Here is a 13,454-nt window from a genome sequence, read left to right on the forward strand (position 1 = left end):
GTTAAGGGACAGAACTGCCACAGGCGGGGGGGTGCAGAGTACACATGGCAGGTTAAGGGACAGAACTGCCACAGGCGGGGGGGTGCAGAGTACACATGGCAGGTTAAGGGACAGAACTGCCACAGGCGGGGGGTGTAGAGTACACATGGCAGGTTAAGGGACAGAACTGCCACAGGTGGGGGGGTGTAGAGTGCACATGGCAGGTTAAGGGACAGAACTGCCACAGGCGGTGGGTGTAGAGTACACATGGCAGGTTAAGGGACAGAACTGCCACAGGCGGGGGGGTGCAGAGTACACATGGCAGGTTAAGGGACAGAACTGCCACAGGCGGGGGGGTGTAGAGTACACATGGCAGGTTAAGGGACAGAACTGCCACAGGCGGGGGGTGTAGAGTACACATGGCAGGTTAAGGGACAGAACTGCCACAGGTGGGGGGGTGTAGAGTGCACATGGCAGGTTAAGGGACAGAACTGCCACAGGCGGGGGGGGTGTAGAGTACACATGGCAGGTTAAGGGACAGTACTGCCACTGGCAGGGAGGTGTAGAGTACACATGGCAGGTTAAGGGACAGTACTGCCACTGGCAGGGAGGTGTAGAGTACACATGGCAGGTTAAGGGACAGAACTGCCACAGGCGGGGGGGTGTAGAGTACACATGGCAGGTTAAGGGACATCACTGCCACAGGCGGGGGGTGTAGAGTACACATGGCAGGTTAAGGGACAGAACTGCCACAGGCGGGGGGTGTAGAGTACACATGGCAGGTTAAGGGACAGTACTGCCACTGGCAGGAGGGGTGCAGAGTACACATGGCAGGTTAAGGGACAGTACTGCCACTGGCAGAGGGTTCAGAGTACACACAGCGTTGTTTTCTTTCAGTGTGCAGTGGCAATCTGTCCCTCACTCCAGCTGCACCCTATCCCTACACTAATAAGAGCATAACGGTGGCGGCACTCCTTAGCCGGCCTTTATACATGTTAGGTCACATGCTGCACGGGCCAATAACAGCCATGCCTATACTTGTCACTGCCGTGAAGGCTCCAGAAGTGCCCACAGTCTAAAAGCATGTTGATTAGCTGCACTGCAGTCTTTCAACAAGCTTTATTAGATTGACGAACTCGAACAGAAAATCGGAAATACAGTGAAATGTCCATGTTCTGAGTTCGGTAAAGGACACTACGTGTCTGGTACGGACCCTGAACTTTCCCGTTTGGGTTTACTCATTTATAATTGCCTCACAGTAACACCGTTCTGCTTGCCTATAGCAACCAGAGTGCAGCTTTCAGCATTGACGCTGCTGAGGTAAAGTGAAAGCTGAGCTCTGATTGGTTGCTGTGGACAACTAGGACTGTATGGCTGCGAGGAGTTTGACATTTTCTGCTTTACATATATACAGTCACCTATTAGATCTCTGATCTTTTGAGGAGATTACCAAGGGTCAACTCATAATACTAAAATAAAGAATTATAGCCATATTATATAGTGGATCTGAAGACATAGTTAGCCCAATGCAGACCGAGTCTCATACAAGCGCCCGAATGCACTCGTCTTCGCCCATCTTCTAAACAAACTAAAAAAAATAAGTTGAATTTTTGTTACGTAAAAAGTAATCTGATGGCAAATTTTCTAATAATTAAGGATTTATTGAGAAGTGAAATAGTCTATAGTAACCGGCTCATTGATGCCATTTATCATAGGGCATTAGAGAAAAGAAAACCGATTTCTCAAGTTTCAATAAGCATTTTTTTTTCCTGTATAAAATATCCTTTTGGCCCCTGAGTGCCAACGTCAGGGGCCAGAATGTCCTCTAGCTCAAAGACAACCATTGTATGTACTGAAGTTACACCTGCTATACAATACACTAACTCCGGCCTGTACAGACTTGTTTCAGGTCCATCTGAAAGGGGTTATCTGGAAATATAAGAACGTTGCCTAAGAGCTGGGAATGGTGCAATTAAAATATACCCAATGAATAATCACCAATTTATTAATTTACTAGGGGTTTAATAAGGCTGAATTCACACGTTGCGTCCGTGTTGCTGTTTTTCTCTGCAGTCGCTGCTGTGAATTTCCAAAGTCGCAGCAAAAATATTGCAATTCTATCTCGATCGTGGCAAAAAAAAAAGCACTATGTGAGCACAGCTTAGGACCCATTCAGAAATCTGTTTTGTTTTTGTGCTCGAGTGCTGTCCATGTTTTTCATGGGTAGCGCTCGTACCTAGAATAGTAAAAAAAAATATTTTTGGGGGCTAGAAATGGCCACAAGAGGGTTGATGTCAATTGTTTACTTCTCAGACTACTAAAAAACACACAATAGTCCAGAAAAAAAGTATATAGTATAATGCACTTCCCATATACCTCTATACAGTATAATGCACTCCTCATAGGTATAAATATAGTAAAACGGACTCCCCATAAGCCTCCATAAGGTATAATGCACCCCCCATAGGCATCTATATAGTATAATGCACCCCCATTTAGTATAATCCACTCCCCATAGGTCTAAATATAGGATAATGCACTTCCCATATACCTTTATATAGTATAATGCACTCCTCATAGGTATATAGTAAAATGGACTCGCCATAAGCCTCCATAAGGTATAAAGCACCCCCATAGGCATCTATATAGTATAATGCACCCCCATATAGTATAATCCACTCCCCATAGGTCTAAATATAGTATAATGCACTCCATTTAGGCCTCTATATAGTATAATGCACTCCCATAGTCCTTTACATAGTATAAGCCACTCCATATAGCCCTCTATATAGTATTATGCACTTCCCATAGGCCATTACTATTATTTATTATAGCGCCATTTATTCGATGGCGCTTAACATGTGAAAGGGGAAATACATAATAATAAACAAGTACAGTAATCTTAAACAATACAAGTCACAACTGGTACAGGATGAGAGAGGACCCTGCCCCGCGAGGGCTCACAGTCTACAAGGGATGGGTGAGGATACAGTAGGCGAGGGTAGAGCTGGTCATGCAGCGGTTTGGTGGATCGGTGGCTACTGCAGGTGGTAGGCTTATTGGAAGAGGTCGGTCTTCAGGTTCCTTTTGAAGGTTTCCACAGTAGGCGAGAGTCTGATATGTTGGGGTAGAGAGTAACAGAGTAGGGGGGATGCGCGGGAGAAATATTGCATGCGATTGTGGGAATAGGAACTAAGTGGGGAGCAGAGAACATCTTGTGAGGATCTGAGGTTGTGTGCAGGTAAGTACCAGGAGACAAGGTCACAGATGTATGGAGGAGACAGGCTGTGGATGGCTTTATCCTCCTCCACCAAACTTTACAGCTGCCACAATGGAGTCAGGCAGGTAATGTTCTCCTAACATTCGCCAAACCTAGAGTCATCCATCAGATGCCAGCTAGAGAAGCGCGATCCGTGACTGCACAGGACACGTTTCTACTGCTCTGCAGTATGACAGGTTTAAAAGTGTTAATACTGAAAAGACATTTTAAGACGGAGAGAGGAAAAATCTGGGTATTCAAGCTGATAAGGACATTCATGTCTGTGACAAAGGACTCAATCAATCCCCTGAATTTATTACTCACTACATGGACCATGTCACACCTCCACCAGACTGACTCCAGATCCCTACACTCCTGTCATCACTTCCACCTCCTCTCCATTTGTAACAAAAACCTTAAAAAGAACATTACTGTACTGTTTCATAGTTTGTTTTGCATTCTTAGAAGAGAGGCACACTGATTGATACCACATTTGTGAAACCCTATGGGTGTGAGCCAAATTCTATTTTGTCTGTGTTAAGACTAGGTGATATAAAGTTAAATTTATCTAACATGCTAATTGTAGAAAAAAATTGGCCTCCAGAATCAGTTACTGGTGGTCTCCAGGAACCCCAAACCGACACTAGTGGTTTGCCAAATATATCTGTACGATACAAGGACATCCAGTGGATTGAAAACAGAGCAGACATCAATTATTTTAAGTTAAATTACTGGTGTATTCCCATCTCCAAGATCCTACCGAAAGCTGTAGAAGGAGTAATGATAATATTAGCAAATACCTCCAATTAGAAATGTAGTATAGTTCTTCTGATTAGCTATATCATTTACCCTATATGCAGGGCATTGCAATAGCTTAGGTATCCATGGATAGAATCACTCATAGTGACAATTAGTTAGCTATTGGTGGTTGTAACCATGGTTAACTAAGCTACTGCAATGCCCTGCACATGGGTTAAGTGCCATAGTGAATCAGAAGAACTATACTACATTTCTTATTAGAGGTATTTGCTAATATTATTATTATTATACCTACTACATATTGGGTTAGGATTTTGGGTATGGGAATAACACATTAAGATTTGTAATATTTTTTATAAGCCAATGTGATACCTGGTTGGTGGCCATCATCTGAGTCAAAGCTGGTGCTGAGCTTGGTCATCAGTTGGTGCTGTGCAGGAATCAGTAATCAAACCCCTATTGATTGAGTGGTCATATGCTAGTGATAGGAATAAGTTGATAAAGGAGGGAAAAGCCGGAATAAAACTTTTATACATTATTATGCATCGCAAAAAAAGAGAAATACATATAGCTTGAGAATAGTTGAGATATTTTGAGAACGAGTTATGAGCTGTGTTAATAAGCACCAAAGATAACTGCATTGCAGCAGGATCTGAATCAATGCAGATTTATTTTCTACCAGCAGATGGCGCTCAGTGACCTCAGCTTTTGGTAAAACTGCAGCCCTGGCTCACTGGTCCTTATGGGGATGAGTCATGAACCACTCATTCTATTGACTACATGTGAATTGTTAATCAGGACAGACCTAATAAATTGCAGAGCATCAGGGGAGAATATATACGTGTAGAGCTGCAGCGCAGGACTTGTTATTGGTGTTGTAACAAGTTTGAGCAGATTTGTTGCAGAACCTGAAAACTCCCATACAGCTGAATGGAGCAGTTTTGATGGATTTTTGCAAACCTCATACAGATAAGTGAGACACTTTTTCTTTAGTTGTGATTGTTAACATAGTTTTAATGCACTAACAAAAATTCCCAGAAAGCACAGTGACTCAGTGGTTAGCACTGCAGCCTTGCAGCGCTGGGGTGCTGAGTTTGAATCCCACCAAAGACAACATCTGTCACAAGATTGTATGTTCTCCCTGTGTTTGCGTGGGTTTCCTGCCGCATTCCAAAGACATACTGATTGGGAAATTATTGTGAGCCCCAATGGGGAAAGAGTTGATGATGTCTGTTAACTACTGAGGAATTTGATGGTGCCATATAATCAAAGCATAACATCAGGTTTTTGTCATGTAAAAAAAAAATATCACGAGAAGAATCATTTCAGAACTTTTTCCACCTTTAATGTCCCCCATAATCTGTACAAATTAATTCAATAATAAACTGAAATCTTTTTGGGTGGAAAAATAATGTAAAATGAGGCAGTTGTATAAATATGCACACCCTTAAACTAAAACTTTGTTGAAGTACCCTTTGAATTTATGACAGCATGCAGTCTTTTTGGGTAGGAGTCCATCCACATGGCATATCTAGAATTGCCAATCTTTGCCCACGCTTTGTTTGCAGTAGTTACAAATCTTTCAGATTGCGAGGTCATCTCCTGTGTACAGCGTCCTCTTCAGGTCTCCCACATATTTTCAATTGGATTCAGGTCTGAACTCTGGCGGAGCCATTCCAAAATTGTGATCTTCTTCTGGTGAAGTCATGCTTTTGTTGATTAGGCGGTCACGTAGGGTTGCTGTTGTGCTGAAAGGTGAAATTCTTCTTCATCTTCAGCTTTTTAGCTGATGCATGAAAGTTTACTTGCAAAATTGACTGATATTTAGAAATGTTCATAATTGTTTACACCTCAAGTAAAGCCCCAGTTCCAGCTGCCAGAGAAAAGCCTCAAAGCATAATGATGACTCCACCATGCTTTACTGTGGGTATGGTGTACTTTTGGTGATGTGCAGTGTTGACTTTGCGCCAAACATATCTTTTGGAATTATGGCCAAAATGTTCAGCATTGAGCTCATCAGAACATAACACATTTTCCCACATGGGTTAACAGACTAGATCTGGGATGCACAACATTTTTTGGTCAAAGGGCCACATTGCCATACTGAACTGATCCCAAAGGTCATAATTTTTTTTAAAGGGGTATTTACATGAATACATCACCAGAACCACCATCAGTAGTTTAATACATTACCAGAACAACATTTTGATTATTTCAGAAGAGTTTCTGCTCAAACAAAAAAAAAAAAATCATTGTGAATACACACTATCTTAAACTGAGTTTTTGGAGGAGAAACTTGGCAAGGCCTCCTCACGATCTCTAAGTTTTGACAGTTTTTAATCTTTAACATAGCCATGAAACACGTTATGGATTGCTACATATGTACAAGATCAGAACCACAGTCAGTGCATGAGAGCAGTGCCAGAAACTCCGTCAGTGCATGAGTGCAGTGCCAGAACATCCATCAGTGCATGAGTGCAGCGCCAGAACATCCGTCAGTGCATGAATGCAGCGCCAGAACCTCCGTCAGTGCATGAGTGCAGCGCCAAAACCTCCGTCAGTGCATGAGTGCAGCGCCAGAAACTCCGTCAGTGCATGAGTGCAGTGCCAGAACCTCCGTCAGTGCATGAGTGCAGCGCCAGGACATCCGTCAGTGCATGAGTGCAGCGCCAAAACCTCCGTCAGTGCATGAGTGCAGCGCCAAAACCTCCGTCAGTGCATGAGTGCAGCGCCAGAACATCCGTCAGTGCATGAATGCGGCGCCAAAACCTCCGTCAGTGCATGAGTGTGGTGCCAGAACCTCCGTCAGTGCATGAGTGCAGCGCCAGAACCACAGTCAGTGCATGAATGCAGCGCCAGAACCACCGTCAGTGCATGAATGCAGCGCCAGAACCACCGTCAGTGCATGAGTGCAGCGCCAGAACCACCGTCAGTGCATGAGTGCAGCGCCAGAACCACCGTCAGTGCATGAGTGCAGCGCCAGAACCACCGTCATTACATGAGTGCAGCGCCAGAACCACAGTCAGTGCATGAGTGCAGCGTATGAAACATCATCATTACATGAATGCAGAACCAAACTTAGTACAGCGATCAATTGTAATGTCAGGTCAGCCTAACATACATTTGTATTGCATGAACCTACAATTCCCAGGATGTCCTTAACAAAAGTAAGGAGATACTGGGAGTTGTTACAGACCATCCTCAGACTGCAGACCAGACAGGAACCACAATGCTGATGAGACGCAGTCATTATCACAAATAAATATTTACACCCAGTTACCTTATAAGTGACATTTACTGATTGGTGTCGCTCCTATCCCTTTTGTACTACCACACACTACTCTTCTCCAAAATACCCACTGTCCCTCTCCAAGTCCCCCCCCCCCCCACTTCCCCTCGCTATACAATGCCCAATTTCACAATCCCCCTTAACTGTCCCAAATTGCCACATTATGTGCCCTTGAAGATATACAACACTCCCCTCCCCTGACCGCCTGCATCTAAAATAACAAGACATTAAATCCCTCTGGAGCACTTACCTGTGCCCGGCATCTCTCTGCCTGTGCGGCCCTGTGTGGTGACGTCAGCAGCAGCGTGCTAGAACAGCGAAACGTTATATGGTGTTAATCAGAATCGCTGTAAATTATGGTGGACGTGTACTGAATGTGATTGTGGATGTGTTCAGAATTAGCCACTTATAAGGGGGTGTTAACACTTATGCAACCACATTATTTTAGTTTTGTTGCTTTGATCCTCCCCCTCATGATTTAATTTTGTGACATTAAAAGTGGAAAAAGTTCTGACATTATTCTTTTTAGTATGAATGTTTACATGACCAAAAAAACTTGAATTTTATCAGGGGTGTGTAGACTTTTTGTATCCACTGTATACGTCATCCTAACCTACAGTCATGGCCAAAAGTTTAGAGAATGACACAAATATTAATTTTTACAAAGTCTACTGCTTCATTTTTTCTAATGGCAATTTGCATATACTCCAGAATGTTATAAAAAGTGATCAGCTTAACAGCAATTACTTGCAAAGTCAATATTTGCCTAGAAAATGAACTTTATCCCCCAAAACACATTTCAACATCATTGCAGCCCTGCCTTAAAAGGACCAGCTAACATCGTTTCAGTGATTGCTCCATTAACACAGGTGTGGGTGTTGATGAGGACAGGGCTGGAGATCAATCTGTCATGATTAAGTAAGAATGACACCACTGGACACTTTAAAAGGAGGCTGGTGCTTGGCATCATTGTTTCTCTTCTGTTAACCATGGTTATCTCTAAAGAAACACGTGCAGTCATCATTGCACTGCACAAAAATGGCCTAACAGGGAAGAGTATCGCAGCTAGAAAGATTGCACCTCAGTCAACAATCTATCGCATCATCAAGAACTTCAAGGAGAGAGGTTCCCTTGTTGCCAAAAAGGCTCCAGGGCGCCCAAGAAAGACCAGCAAGCGCCAGGACCGTCTCTTAAAAGTGTTTCAGCTGCGGGATCGGGCTACCAGCAGTGCAGAGCTTGCTCAGGAATGGCAGCAGGCAGGTGTGAGTGCATCTGCACGCACTGTGAGGCGGAAACTCTTGGAGCAAGGCCTGGTCTCAAGGAGGGCAGCAAAGAAGCCACTTCTCTCCAGGAAAAACATCATGGACAGACTGATATTCTGCAAGAGGTACAGGGAGTGGACTGCTGAGGACTGGGGTAAAGTCATTTTCTCTGATGAATCCCCTTTTCGATTGTTTGGGACATCTGGAAAACGGCTTATTCGGAGAAGACCAGGTGAGCGCTACCACCAGTCTTGTCTCATGCCAGCTGTCAAGCATCCTGAAACCATTCATGTGTGGGGTTGCTTCTCAGCCAAGGGAATGGGCTCTCTCTCAGTCTTGCCTAAAAACACAGCCATGAATAAAGAATGGTACCAGAATGTCCTCCAAGAGCAACTTCTCCCAACCGTCCAAGAGCAGTTTGGCGATCAACAATGCCTTTTTCAACATGATGGAGCACCTTGCCATAAAGCAAAGGTGATAACTAAATGGCTCAGGGAACAAAACAGAGATTTTGGGACCATGGCCTGGAAACTCCCCAGATCTTAATCCCATTGAGAACTTGTGGTCAATCATCAAGAGACGGGTGGACAAACAAAAACCTTCAAATTCAGACAAAATAAAAGCATTGATTTTGCAAGAATGGACTGCTATCAGTCAGGATTTGATCCAGAAGTTGATTGAGAGCATGCCAGGAAGAATTGCTGAGGTCCTGAAGAAGGGTCAACACTGCAAATATTGACTTGCTGCATTAACTCATTCTAACTGTCAATATAACCTTTTGCTACTCATAATATGATTGCAATTACATTTCTGTATGTGATAAAAACATCTGACAAACACACATAAAAACCAGAGGCCAGCAGATCATGTGAAAATATAATATTTGTGTCATTCTCTAAACTTTTGGCCATGACTGTACACAACACTAGAATTCATAGTGACATAGCAATAGAGGGTGGGCATGCACCACCTAGTGTATAATTCAGAAGAAAAATTAGAGTAACCATAAACCACATTAGAATATAAGAAAAAGTATATAAATCTTTATTAATTCAAATATAAAAAAAACCATATCAGACATATATAAATACATAATGGAGGTAGATACAAAAGGAATAATCCCAGTGCAGCGCAAGGTAAAAAGCTCCCTACATATAAAGTGGCAGCGAGCAAAAGAGCCGTATACTATCAATATGTGGCATAGAATAGAAAAAAAGGCATGCTATGCTAAATATCCAAGGACAATATCTATATATATATCTAAGGCATCCAGATATGATATAGAGCATAGGGCCCGAAGTATTATGAATAGGTTCTAGCTCAGAAAGGTATTAAATCAATCACTCCTGGGATCATACCCAGTATCTGTGAGGCTCATGCCACTTACCCATAAGGGTTACCAAATGCGGGGAGGATACCGCGCGGTATCCTCCCCGTATTTGGTAACCCTTATGGGTAAGTGGCATGAGCCTCACAGATACTGGGTATGATCCCATGAGTGATTGATTTAATACCTTTCTGAGCTAGAACCTATTCATAATACTTCGGGCCCTATGCTCTATATCATATCTGGATGCCTTAGATATACAGTGGGGCAAAAAAGTATTTAGTCAGTCAGCAATAGTGCAAGTTCCACCACTTAAAAAGATGAGAGGCGTCTGTAATTTACATCATAGGTAGACCTCAACTTTGGGAGACAAACTGAGAAAAAAAAATCCAGAAAATCACATTGTCTGTTTTTTTTTCCTTTTATTTGCATATTATGGTGGAAAATAAGTATTTGGTCAGAAACAAGCAATCAAGATTTCTGGCTCTCACAGACCTGTAACTTCTTCTTTAAGAGTCTCCTCTTTCCTCCACTCATTACCTGTAGTAATGGCACCTGTTTAAACTTGTTATCAGTATAAAAAGACACCTGTGCACACCCTCAAACAGTCTGACTCCAAACTCCACTATGGTGAAGACCAAAGAGCTGTCAAAGGACACCAGAAACAAAATTGTAGCCCTGCACCAGGCTGGGAAGACTGAATCTGCAATAGCCAACCAGCTTGGAGTGAAGAAATCAACTGTGGGAGCAATAATTAGAAAATGGAAGACATACAAGACCACTGATAATCTCCCTCGATCTGGTGCTCCACGCAAAATCCCACCCCGTGGGGTTAGAATGATCACAAGAACGGTGAGCAAAAATCCCAGAACCACGCGGGGGGACCTAGTGAATGAACTGCAGAGAGCTGGGACCAATGTAACAAGGCCTACCATAAGTAACACACTACGCCACCATGGACTCAGATCCTGCAGTGCCAGACGTGTCCCACTGCTTAAGCCTGTACATGTCCGGGCCCGTCTGAAGTTTGCTAGAGAGCATTTGGATGATCCAGAGGAGTTTTGGGAGAATGTCCTATGGTCTGATGAAACCAAACTGGAACTGTTTGGTAGAAACACAACTTGTCGTGTTTGGAGGAAAAAGAATACTGAGTTGCATCCATCAAACACCATACCTACTGTAAAGCATGGTGGTGGAAACATCATGCTTTGGGGCTGTTTCTCTTCAAAGGGGCCAGGACGACTGATCCGGGTACATGAAAGAATGAATGGGGCCATGTATCATGAGATTTTGAGTGCAAACCTTCCATCAGCAAGGGCATTGAAGATGAAACGTGGCTGGGTCTTTCAACATGACAATGATCCAAAGCACACTGCCAGGGCAACAAAGGAGTGGCTTCGTAAGAAGCATTTCAAGGTCCTGGAGTGGCCTAGCCAGTCTCCAGATCTCAACCCTATAGAAAACCTTTGGAGGGAGTTGAAAGTCCGTGTTGCCAAGCAAAAAGCCAAAAACATCACTGCTGTAGAGGAGATCTGCATGGAGGAATGGGCCAACATACCAACAACAGTGTGTGGCAACCTTGTGAAGACTTACAGAAAACGTTTGACCTCTGTCATTGCCAACAAAGGATATATCACAAAGTATTGAGATGAAATTTTGTTTCTGACCAAATACTTATTTTCCACCATAATATGCAAATAAAATGAAATAAAAACAGACAATGTGATTTTCTGGATTTTTTTTTCTCCGTTTGTCTCCCATAGTTGAGGTCTACCTATGATGTAAATTACAGACGCCTCTCATCTTTTTAAGTGGTGGAACTTGCACTATTGCTGACTGACTAAATACTTTTTTTCCCCACTGTATATAGATATTGTCCTTGGATATTTAGCATAGCATGCCTTTTTTTCTATTCTATGCCACATATTGATAGTATACGGCTCTTTTGCTCGCTGCCACTTTATATGTAGGGAGCTTTTTACCTTGCGCTGCACTGGGATTATTCCTTTTGTATCTACCTCCATTATGTATTTATATATGTCTGATATGTTTTTTTTTATATTTGAATTAATAAAGATTTATATACTTTTTCTTATATTCTAATGTGGTTTATGGTTACTCTAATTTTTCTTCTGAATTATATGATATTTGGAGTACTCCACTATTATTTAATCTGTCCTTACCATTAGGTGGGGGAATCATGATGGTTATTTAACTAGTTCCCGATCACAGTTATTAAGTTATGAAGGTTTTGAATTGTTTCTCATGCACCACCTAGTGGCAGAAAACTAAAACAGCAGCCTACAGAGCCATAATGAAAAGTTTTTCAATAAGTTAAAGTTTAAAAACTCGGCATTCTTGGGGTGTTCAAGCAAAGAGTGCAGAAGTGACGTTAAGGAAGTATTGCTTGTATTTAATAAACAAAAAACATCATTCGTTAGATGACTTTCTCACATTATATACATTACCTTTAACATTAACCAAAGATGTTCTTATGCCTGAAAACAAAGCCACGGGCATCATTTCATGGTCTGCCATTACTTATTATATGGAAAACTGAGTTTTTACGATAGGGCTGAAACTAGTGTCCCCTTGTTGGATAGATGCGAAGCCCTTGGCGTCCTTGTGTGTCTACACCACCTTGTAAAAAAAACATATAATATATAAATTTCTCATTTAATGCAGCAACAAGTCCTTTTTATAAGTAATAAAATTACGAAATACCATATCACCATACTGGTACTGAATAAGATCAACTATAACTAGACTATTATTACCGATAATATCATATACAATAGCAAATGAATGCTGCCAAAGCACCACCATATAGTGCAAGCATATGTGAGCAGGTAGGAAGATGCAGTAATGGGTCGGAGGCAGAGCAAGTGATAACGTGGGGTTTAATTTAACAGGTATACTCCTCGCAGGGAGAAAACAGATAAAACTATAAAGGAACACAGGGACGTAACTCAGGGGAAGCGGGTGTGACACATAGGGTAGGAAGTTCATGGATAGCAAAATTATCAGTGTGACGACTTCAGAATGTGGACGTTGGCGCCAAAGCAGTGGCGCATAAGGGGTCTGGTATGGTCTTGAAAAGATGGCGTTCTGGATCCTGGTGGTGCGGGCGATTCCTCGTGGTCCGATGTAGTCCTGGAAAAGATGACGTCTTGGCTCCTGGCGGCGACGGGGATTCCTTGTGGTCCGGTCGGTGATCGGTGTGTCAGGAAATGATGACCGGACAGAGCAGAGTCTTTCCCCCGGTCAGCACACAGGGACAACGAGCAACTCGATTCAGGTACAGAGGGAAACCCCTCACAGCGGGTGTCCCAATTTTCCCATCGGTGCGTGCGCAGGCTTATGTCCTGACTGGGCGTCCTGCCACTCACGGTCAGCGATCTCAGCAGGGACCAGGTGCGTCGTTGTCCGCAGTCTCTGTTAACAGCTTTTAGCCTCTGCTGGTTTTTGCCCGCTCTGCCAGTTGCCCCCTTGCAGAAGCCCTGACACTGCCCTCCTGCGCGATGCACGTTCCCACGGCAACCAACTGATTTGCTGCTCGCTGTGGCCCTTTTATCTAAG

At 43.1% G+C, this 13,454-nt stretch overlaps 1 protein-coding gene across 1 annotated transcript in view; it reads left to right on the plus strand.

Moving 5' to 3' along the window:
• The first annotated feature begins 4,951 nt into the window (after positions 1-4,951).
• WNK2 (WNK lysine deficient protein kinase 2) overlaps positions 4,952-13,454 on the plus strand; it is a 252,051-nt gene continuing 243,548 nt past the window's right edge. Inside the window, exon 1 of the mRNA XM_073574203.1 lies at positions 4,952-4,970. The gene's annotated coding sequence lies outside the window, so the exon portion shown is untranslated. The remainder of the gene's footprint in view (positions 4,971-13,454) is intronic.

This window comes from Dendrobates tinctorius, unplaced genomic scaffold (assembly GCF_039654945.1).
Source record: "Dendrobates tinctorius isolate UK_male_01 unplaced genomic scaffold, ASM3965494v1 ptg000038l, whole genome shotgun sequence".
In the NCBI taxonomy this organism is placed as follows: domain Eukaryota; kingdom Metazoa; phylum Chordata; class Amphibia; order Anura; family Dendrobatidae; genus Dendrobates; species Dendrobates tinctorius.